General features: G+C 45.2%; 1 protein-coding gene across 1 annotated transcript in view; it reads right to left on the minus strand.

The window, feature by feature from the left end:
- The window catches only part of LOC310771465 (NLR family CARD domain-containing protein 3-like), a gene marked incomplete at its 3' end in the record, with an annotated part of 46632 nt that extends 44878 nt beyond the window's left edge, over positions 1-1754 (minus strand). The window contains exon 1 of the mRNA XM_083664072.1: positions 1647-1754. The remainder of the gene's footprint in view (positions 1-1646) is intronic.
- Between the last annotated feature and the right edge of the window lie 8968 nt (positions 1755-10722).

Here is a 10722-nt window from a genome sequence, read left to right on the forward strand (position 1 = left end):
GAGTAGGGCGAAGTTATTGGAGCGGACATCACAGTATAGCAGATGACAGTAGAAGCTTCCGAAGCGCGTTCCGCTGTTACTTATCTAAATCACGTTAAATCGACAAGGGATATTTATAGCCCCAGTAGGACATATATGTTTCAAATAGGGTGGTGTTTTCATTTCGATGTTTTATTTGGTCCAATATTGAAATGTTCTACAATTGGAGGTTGTCTTACCATTACACATTATTTAGATCCTCCCTTAATATAGGTTTTCGGCTCATTTGGTTGCTATTTAGTAGCGAAATGGAGAAACACAATGCATCTTGGGACATTCACATTGCAGTGAAGTTACAGCTTATTTTTTCTATGGGACTCTGAGCGAGGGAGTCAGAGACAGTCGGTATTGTGCCTGTCAGACTGAGGAGAGAGGGAGAGAGGTGACACAGAGAAGGGTGAAAGAGGAGAGAGCCAGAGGGGAGGGAGAGAGCCAGAGGGGAGCGCTCCGCGCAACTGGCCCACTGAATAGGCCTGCTTTTCAAAGGCGCAAGGCGCTAAATTAACGCCAGGTCGGAAGATAGCAGTACGCCGGTATTTAGCGCCGACACGCCCACTTTGGCCCATTCTGGGACTGCGCCACGCCCATTCGGCCTAAAGCGCATTTGGCAGCCTAAAGCCATATTGATATCGTCCCAAAACAGGCGCAAGGCACGTTTTTTTGCGTTTAAGGCCCGTTTTAGCGCCGAAGGCTTGTGGGAGAATAGGGCCCCCTGTCTCTGCCCTGGGGCATTGGGGAGATTATTCATCAGATCAGAGTATTCATCAGACCATTGGGACCAGAGGGGAAGAGCACCTCCTACTGGTCCTCCAACACCACTTCCAGCACCAGTCTCCCATCCAAGGAGTATCCTAGGCCAGACCTGCTTAGCTTACCAAGGAAGCCAGTAATGTAATGCAGGAGCCACTGGTGCTGAATGTGTGTAAAGACACACAACTTCTTGCAACGTTGCACATTGTCAGTTTTTCTGACATCTGGAGTTTTTGATAACATGGTCTGTTGATAAGTGTCCAGGATGCCAGGTTTTGCATCAGTGGTAACCACGGCAACAAATGAGGAAAGATGGCCCCTCCCATTCAGGTCTCTGCAAACTCTACAAACTCATGTAGTCCCACTGAGCGCGCTCAGTCAACGTCGGGGCCGGGTAGGCTTTAGAACTGAATGCCCTTCTGGTATAAATAAAGTCATCTGAATCTGAAACAAGCTGCTGTCACCCTGTTAGGTAGTAGGACCTAACACCATTTCTACATCACAGGTTAAACTCAATGGTGTTTCATTGTAGTAGACAGAATTTTGCTTTTTTGATTCAATTCTTTTTTTTTATTGAATGATTTTTCTAAGTCCTGCAACAGCATTTCAAAATAGTTTACGCTATCCACTTCCTCGTGATAAAATCTGTGTTTATGGAATGTGATTTTGTAAAATCAGATTGGAATTCGTATGAGATTATGTTTTTCAAAACCTTTAATCTGTTGTACTTTGGATACAAATAGGAACACATCTATAGTTTGGCTTATTATTATGTTCTACTTTGAGCACATGCATAATTTAGCATGTTCTCATGTTCTCAGGCTATTGTGAAGTTTAGAGTGTAACAGTCGTCTTACTTTGTGTCTGAGGGTCCATGTTGATGACTGAAGAGTAGAACCAACTCCTGCACAGACAGAGAGCGGTCAGGAGGCTCTGCTCCAACTTCTTCCTCCACACGACCACTCATCTTCTGAGAGGAGAAAAACGCGCGCGCACGCACGCACGCACGCACGCACGCACGCACGCACGCACGCACGCACACACACACACACACACACACACACACACACACACACACACACACACACACACACACACACACACACACACACACACACACACACACAGCTCATGAGTAGGGCTGAACAATTTTGTGAAAACATCTAATTGTGATTTTTACCACGTGCGCAGAGCATGGTCAAGAGACGGCTCTTTAGGGTGAGTCAGTCAGTCAGTCAGTCAGTCAGTCAGTCAGTCAGTCAGTTAGTCAGTCAGTCAGTCAGTCAGTCAGTCATAATGTTCACAGAAAGAACGTTTATTTCGGGGTCACTTAACTCATTGAATGCCAATGACGACAGCTGTCGTCAATTCAAATACTGACGTAGAGTGCCAAAGACGACGATTGTCGTCAATTGCGTTTTTTGACGGTGGGACGTGGATCAATCCCTGATACATCTCTGGTACAACTATTGTAGCTATTGGAGGTCTATAACCTATTTTACAGAACCCTTAGGTGGCGACAGTGCTCTCCACATAACAGAAAGGCAAGGAAAAAACAAAGAAGAAGTCGTTATGGAAACGGAAATCGCATCGCATCCGTATGCATCGATATGCTGAAGCACGTTACTGCAGCTGTGCCTGCAGCAGCCAATCTGCTCCCACAATTGAGCCGCTCCGTGTCGGTTGCGACAGCACATCTGCACATCCACACCGTGGAGTTGTTATTATTCTCAACTGGAAGCATCGTTGCCGGTGACAAACACACGCGGAACGCTGTAAAAAAGCCTGGCTGTTCCGCACCCTTCACTGTGCGCACAGCAAACTCAGCAGAGAGCCACCACAGACAGGAGGAGGAGTGTGCAGTTGAGGCGAGGCGAGGCGGGGCGGGGCGGGGGGGGGGGGGGGGGCACGCAGAGCAGCACGCAACACCCAGACAGACCCAGGCAGCAGGACAGGATTGACAAACGCAAGCCAGAATATCCGATACCCACCAGCAGCAAATCAAAACCAGCAAGAAGCTGCAACCAGCAGCACACGCAGGGGCCAGCGCTGCTGGTTGTAGCTAAAAATATTATTCTGCCAAACAAAATTCCCTGGCCTAAACTGTTTTATTGAAGGAAATTATTTTTGAGGTGTGACTACATTAGAAAAGATTAGCTTCAGAGTCAGTGATGTGCTTGAAATGATTAATTTCACAAAAGGCCAATTATCTCAGCTTCTAGAAAAAAATTGCTGTTTTTGGATGAATCAAGCTATCTTCTCCGGCTCATAACTAAAGAACGGAAAATGGGATCAATAAACTTTTTTTTGCAGATGATAGAATAGAGTCTCATCGTTCTTTGTGCGTGTTCAGTGTTTACATAGTAATATCACACAATATTCTGTGGGCCTCGAGACATCACTGAAAACGCTCTGAAACTCTGGCACTGGGAGCGTCCGTTCTCCAAAAGTGGCTGGCACTCAATGAGTTAATGGTGAGATTCCCTCTCGTTTCCCAATGGGTTGGTGTGTTTCAATCGACACTGTGTGAATTACGAGCGCACCTAGACACACACACGCACGCACACACACACACACACACACACTCACACACGCACGCACGCACGCACGCACGCACGCACGCACGCACGCACGCACGCACGCACGCACGCACGCACACACACACACACACACACACACACACACACACACACACACACACACACACACACACACACACACACACACACAGTACTACTCTGGTAAGTTAGTGTCACCTTATTTTCTTCAAACAACATGTCTAATTAAAAACAGTGTATTAACTCTTTGCTCACCAGAGTATTTTTTTAAGTTGCCACTGAGTCGCCAGAATTTGTGATCATATTAACTCATCTTTCAAGACCCACAGAATATTTTGTACTATGAATATGCTTCTGTTTTCACACACACACACACACACACACACACACACACACACACACACACACACACACACACACACACACACACACACACACTAGTGCTGCACGATTAATTGAATCGCAATCGCAATCGCATCACCATATGATTCCCGAGCGCGGCACTGCTGCCGCTCACCGCTCCCCCAGGGGATGGGTGGAATGCGGAGAACAAATTTCACACATTGTGTGGGACTTTACCTTTACCTTTACACACACAGACTTTTTTATTTTATTTTATATATAATCGCACCCTTTTGCGGTCATGTAATCGCACGTGCTGACATCGCGACTGCGATTGCGATTCAATTAATCGTGCAGTACTAGTGTGTGTGTGTGTGTGTGTGTGTGTGTGTGTGTGTGTGTGTGTGTGTGTGCGTGCGTGTGTGTGTGTGTTTGTGTCTAGGTGCGCTCGTTGTAATTCACACAGTGTCGATTGAAACACACCACCCCATTGGTAAATGAGAGGGAATGTCACCATTAAGTGACCCCGAAATAAACGTTCTTTCCGTGAAATCTTGCAGTCATATCTGTACCGATGGCGCAGCTGCAATGACGGGGAAAATCAAAGGACTGCTTGGGCGTGTGATGACGGTAAACCCCGAAATAAAATGGATGCACTGCATTATCCACCGGGAAGCTCTAGCAAGCAAGAGGATGAGCCCCGAGTTAAGTGCTGTTATGGATGATGCAGTGAAGGTGATTAATTTCATTCAGTCCAGGCCAATGAACCACAGGCTGTTTCAAACTCTCTGTCAAGACAGCGGGGCAGACCACGACCAGCTCCTGCTTCACACAGACGTCCGCTGGCTGTCTGGTGGAAAGACGCTACTGAGGCTGTATGAGCTCTGAGCGGAGGTGTCTGTTTTCCTCACAGAGCACCTGCATCCCCTTGTGGCGTTATTTGAGGATGACGAGTGGGTTGCCCGTCTGGCATATCATGCTGATGTGTTCACCAAGCTGAATGACCTCAACCTATCACTAGCAAGGCAAGGACTCACATATCCTTAACATGTATGACAAAGTGAATGGATTCATAAATAAGGTGAAATTATGGGAGAGGAAATGTGAGGGTGGAGATGTCAGCCGTTTCCCACTGCTTGATGCCCATCTTACCACCACTGATGTTCACAAGCGTCCTGTGGTGAAAATGGTGAAAGCACATCTGTCCAAACTCAACACTGATTTCAACCAGTACTTTGATGACATTGAAGCAAAGTCAGAAAAAGTGGACTGGGTGAGGAACCCTCTCACTGTGAGTGAAAGCAGCAGCAGCCTCCCTGCAAGATTGCAGGAAGATCTGGTGGACATGTCCTCTGATCGTGGGCTGAAGATGGCACATGCTGAAAAGTCATTGACAGAGTTTTGGTGTGATGTTGAAAGGGAATATCCTGAGCGGGGGAAATGTGCACTGAATGAACTTTTTGCATTTTGGATCTACTTATATGTGTGAGGTGACCTTCTCAGCTCTGACCCACATCAAAAACAAGCAGAGGAACAGACTGAATGTGGAGAACAGTCTGGTAACAACAGCTGTTGCCACACTGCCCCCAGAACTATCAAAGCTTATGAAAGACAAACAAGCTCAGGTGTCTCATTAAAGCTGCCAAATGACTGAATCATAAGAGTTTTGTCATTCAAATTATTTGAGTTTAATATTCAGTTGTCTTCATTCTTGGCAGTGTTTTGCTGTGAGGTTGAAAGGGAATATCCTGAACTGGGAAATGTGCACTGGACTTTTGCCTTTTTGATCTAATATGTGTGCTATTTTGGTGTGATGTGCACTGATTTGAACTTTTGCTTTTCGGATCTACTTATCTTATGTGTGATATTTTGCCTGGTAACAGCTGCCCCCAGAACTGTCAAAGCTTATGAAAGACAAACTAGCTCAGGTGTCTTTTTAAAGGTGCCAAGTGACTAAATAAAAATAGTTGAAACTGTTACTGTGTGAGTCTGAATATATCTATCTCTATATAGGCTATATATAATATTTTGTTCATTCTCAATAAGTGTATAGCTACGGTATTTGTATTAACTCATTGAGTGCCAAGGACGTCGATCGACGTCCAATTAAATAGTGACGTAGAGTGCCAAGGACGTCGATCGACGTCCAATGCGTTTTTTGACGGTGGGACGTCGATCGAAACCTTCTGCATCTCCTGTACAAATATTGTAGCTATTGGAGGTCTATAACCTATTTTACGGACCCATTAGGTGGCGACAGTGCTCTCCAGATTAGAGACAGGTCCGGAGAAACAGGAGGAAAAAGCCGTGATCAAAGGGAAACCGATGCATGCTGCAGCCAGAGCCATATAGATTGCTCAATCAAAGCACACAACTGAGCCCCTCTGTCTCTGTCTGTCTGTCTGTATAGTTTCTGCACACGATTAGCCGCCAGAAAAGCAGCACCCGACGCCAAACCATTCAGCAGTCCGGTTTGGCTCTTCCGTGTTGCGCTGGGAGCCGCCCGGCACACAAAAACGGAGCACTCCGAAAATAGAGTGGGTGCGTGTTGGCTGTGTGTTAGTGTGGGGAGGAGTTTGCAGCTGAGGGGGGGAGGGGGGGAGAGCGGGGTGGGGCACGCAGGGCATCACACAACTACACCACGTCACTACATCAGAAAATATTATCTTCAGACTCAGTGAATGTGCTTGAAATGCTTCATTTCACAAAAGGCGGAATATCTCAGCTAATAATTTGAAACGCCTGTATTTGCTCAAAACGACCTATCTTCTCCGGCTCATAACTAAAGAACGGAAAATGGTATCAATAAACTTTTTTTTGCTGATGATACAATAGAGCCAGCTCGTTCTTTGTGCGTGTTCGGTGTTTACATAGTAGGCGAGGTCCGGGACGAATGAAGCACTTTTTGTTTTTTTTGTCATTGTGTAAAGATTGTTTCAGCTGGAGTTATAATATTTTCATGTAAGCAACCTACACATGTCCTCTGGCAATACCAACCGTAGTTTCGTTCCATGGGTCAATACATCAGACGTCATCAGATGGCAACCAGAAGCTGCGCAATGCTTAATTTGTCCCACAGTGAAGGGACAAATAAAGCACAGGCGGGGGACTAATGTAGCGGTTGTGAAAAAGGCACAAAAACAGCCAGGTAACAATTTTTTTCTGGCATTAATTCCTTCATCTTTTGGTCATCTAAGAAACTAAGTATTATGAAATACATTTTAATATGTTATATGTTGCAAATTAATATAATTATAACGTCTATCTATATATTTTGCTGATGTGATGTGATCAATATTTTACCTCCCTTAAATGGCTTATCCAAAGAAATATTTGAATGTGTGCATTTTTTTGCCCTCTGTCCGTGGTCCTCTTCCTTATGCGAGGCATTGTCCTGCAAGCACAGATAAATGCATAGCCTATTCAAGGCAATTGGAGCAAAGTGCTTTATTTGTCCCCCGTGCGTTTCCCTGGATGAAAGCTAAGCTAGCACAAAGGATATGCTAACATTACACACAAAACAATCATTGAGCTGTAGTCTACCGATAGGTCTAACAGATGAACAGATTCCAACACGCTAATAGAAAAATACACAGTTTGCAATATTTTACTCGCGTTTGAAAATAAGACGAAAAGGCAACGTTTTTGCGGATATCTCCGCCATCCACTGACTGGCCGAGCTGAAACTTCACAGGAAGTGAGGTACCAGGAAGTGTAACATGGGGGGAAAGAATCGTCTTCCTGGGTTTTGTCAAAGATAGTATATGAGGACAAGCTAATTCCGTCCCCCTGCTTAATTCGTCCCGGACCTCCCCTAATATCACACAATATTCTGTGGGCCTCGAGAAATCACTGAAAACGCTCTGAAAACTCTGGCACTGGGAGCGTCCGTTCTCCAAAAGTGGCTGGCACTCAATGAGTTAAAGGGGAGTCATTCAAAATGATTTTAATTTAATATTGTTTTAATTTAATAATCAGTTGTGTTGGATAGTAAAAGTTGAATGAGATTAACTCATTGAGTGCCAATGACGACAATCGTCGTCAATTCGATTAGTGACGTAGAGTGCCAATGACGACGATTGTCGTCAATTGCGTTTTTTGACGGTGGGACGTGGATCAAAGCCTATTACATCTCCTATAAAAATATGGGAGCTATTGAAGGTGTATAACCTATTTTACAGACCCATTAGGTGGCGACAGTGCTCTCCAGATTAGAGGAAGGTCAGGAAAACAGCAGGAAAAAGCTCCGTGATCAAAGAGAAACCGCTCATGCTGCAGCCAGAGCCATATAGATGGCTCTGGCTGCAGCTGACGTTGGCTGCAAACAGCAGTCAATCCGCGCCCACAACTGAGCCCCTCTGCCTCTGTCTGTCTGTCTGCATAGTTTCTCCACACGATTAGCCGCCAGAAAGGCAGCACCCGACGCCGAAGGGCCAAACCATTCTCAGCAGTCCGGTATGGCTTTTCCGTGTCGCGCTGGGAGCCGGCGCACAAAAACGGAGCGCTCCGAAAATAGACTGGGTGCGTGAGGCTGTGTGTTAGTGTGGGGAGGAGTTTGCAGCTGAGGGGGGGAGAGGGGGGTGGGGCACGCAGGGCACCACACAACTACACCACGTCACTACATCAGAAAATATTAGCTTCAGACTCAGTGAATGTGCTTGAAATGCTTCATTTCACAAAAGGCGGAATATCTCAGCTTCTAATTTGAAACGTGTCTTTTTGCTCAAAACAACCTATCTTCTCCGGCTCATAACTAAAGAACGGAAAATGGTATCAATAAACTTTTTTTTGCAGATGATAGAAGAGAGTCTCATCGTTCTTTGTGCGTGTTCGGTGTTTACATAGTAATATCACACAATATTCTGTGGGTCTTGAGAAATCACTGAAAACGCTCTGAAAGGGCTGGCACTGGGAGCGTCCATTCTCCAAAAGTGGCTGGCACTCAATGAGTTAATGGAACAAATTTGGGAGAATCATCAACACGCTGTCAGGGGGTACACTTGGCATGGCAAAACAGCTCAAGGGGTACACGGCACAAAAAAGGTTGGGAACCACTGATCTAACCCCCCAATTCCAACCCTTTGATTGCTGAGTGCCAAGCAGGGAGGCAAATGGGTCCCATTTTTATAGTCTTTGGTATGACTCGGCCGGGGATCGAACTCACAACCCCCCAGTCTCAGGGCGGGCACTCAGACCACAAGGCCACTGAGATGGTGTGTGTGTGCGCCTCGTCTAACTAACGTTACACGCGACGCAGCAAATAAACAAACAAACTCTGCCATCACAGTCACACTGGACATCAACACTAGCGGGAGACTTCTCCCACCTCCAAATATACAGCAACTTTATAAGGTTAAACATAAACACCTTACCGAGGGAGAGACAGCACCCACCGCTAACAGCTAATTAAGCTAAGCGAGTAGCCGATCAGAAAATGGAATGGATGGAAACAGCCGTGTGATTAGTGAGAAAGCCAGTAAAAGAAGGAGAGAGCTGCAGGTGAATATGCAGAACTAGTGCACGTTAAGTGTACAGCAGGTAATGACCCACTGCCATGAAGAATATAGTGACATTAACCGAGAGCAGAGAAAACACTTGCATTTGCAGAAGCAACCTTCAGGGTCTGCATGTAAAGTCTGCACGTCACTCACCTCTCGCAGCTGCAGAAGCACCCTTCAGGGTCTGCATGTAAAGTCTGCACGCAGCTGCAGAAGCACCCTTCAGGGTCTGCATGTAAAGTCTGCACGCAGCTGCAGAAGCACCCTTCAGGGTCTGCATGTAAAGTCTGCACGTCACTCACCTCTCGCAGCTGCAGAAGCACCCTTCAGGGTCTGCATGTAAATTCTGTGCATAACTCTCTCTCTAAAAAAAGAAAAGTCACAAATGTGGCGTTGACTGTAATCTGTCGCTACAAAAGAAATAAACTGCATGTGTACAGTATTACTCATTGTATTACTGGGAAGACATGTAACTAACTTTGCAGTCTGAGCCATCTTACACAGCCTATGTGCTGTAACACAGTGCAAATGTCTCAATCAGACTAATATCACATCACAGGATGTTGGGAAGAGTACATTTCTATATACTGTAATTTGTAAAGATTTTATTATAAAAAATATTATGCTGTATACTCTTATTTTTTTAAAGATAATTTTATTTCAAATTGTTTTATTTTTTTATATATTTTAAATTGTAATATATTTCTTGTAGCTATTTTAGTCTGTGATACCGTGAAACCGTGGTATTTTTGTTCAAGGTTATACCGTCAAAAACTCATATCGGCACATCCCTAGATACCATTTGTTTATATCACAATCGCAAATCGCAATATTGTCCACAGTAATCGCAAATCGCACCTTTTCCCCAAATCGTGCAGCACTAACACACACACACACACACACACACACACACACACACACACACACACACACACACACACACACACACACACACACACAAGCTTCATTCATTATTTCTTGCTGGCTTATGAGAAATCAGCCCGGTGAACCCGCCCTCAGAGACGAGAGGCGGATGACTCAAACGCAACACAGCAGTCTGCTCTGTAGGCAAGTCGACGCATGTCATCTTAGTTAGTAGCGCCCTCTATAGGCCTAATATGAAGCAGATTAGTTTACCACCCATTGAGCTATATTAAATATATATATGTCGATGTTCCCACCTCGCTCTGAAGTCCTGATCTGTCTGCAGAAAGTCAACAAGCCGTTTATCTCTTTATGAGGAGTCATGTGACTGAAAGACGCTCATCTCGCAGAGTCTCAGACACACAGATGGAATAAAACGGGGTTAATTTAACGGTTTAATAAACTGCGTCATGTCGGTCTTCTGTGAAGTACAGAGCCACCGCCCACATCAACTTCCCTGTTTGTTTTACTGACGCCATTATCTCACTGTTACATCTTTTATATGAGCGTTACTTTGAGAGAGAGGAAAAGAGGCAGGTGAACGCAGTAAAACACCTGCGATCAGTAACAAACTGACTCAGACACTTTTACAATCAACAGATGTGAACTCA

The sequence above is a fragment of the Poromitra crassiceps genome (assembly GCF_964638095.1).
Source record: "Poromitra crassiceps genome assembly, contig: HAP1_SCAFFOLD_681, whole genome shotgun sequence".
Classification (NCBI taxonomy): Eukaryota; Metazoa; Chordata; class Actinopteri; order Beryciformes; family Melamphaidae; genus Poromitra; species Poromitra crassiceps.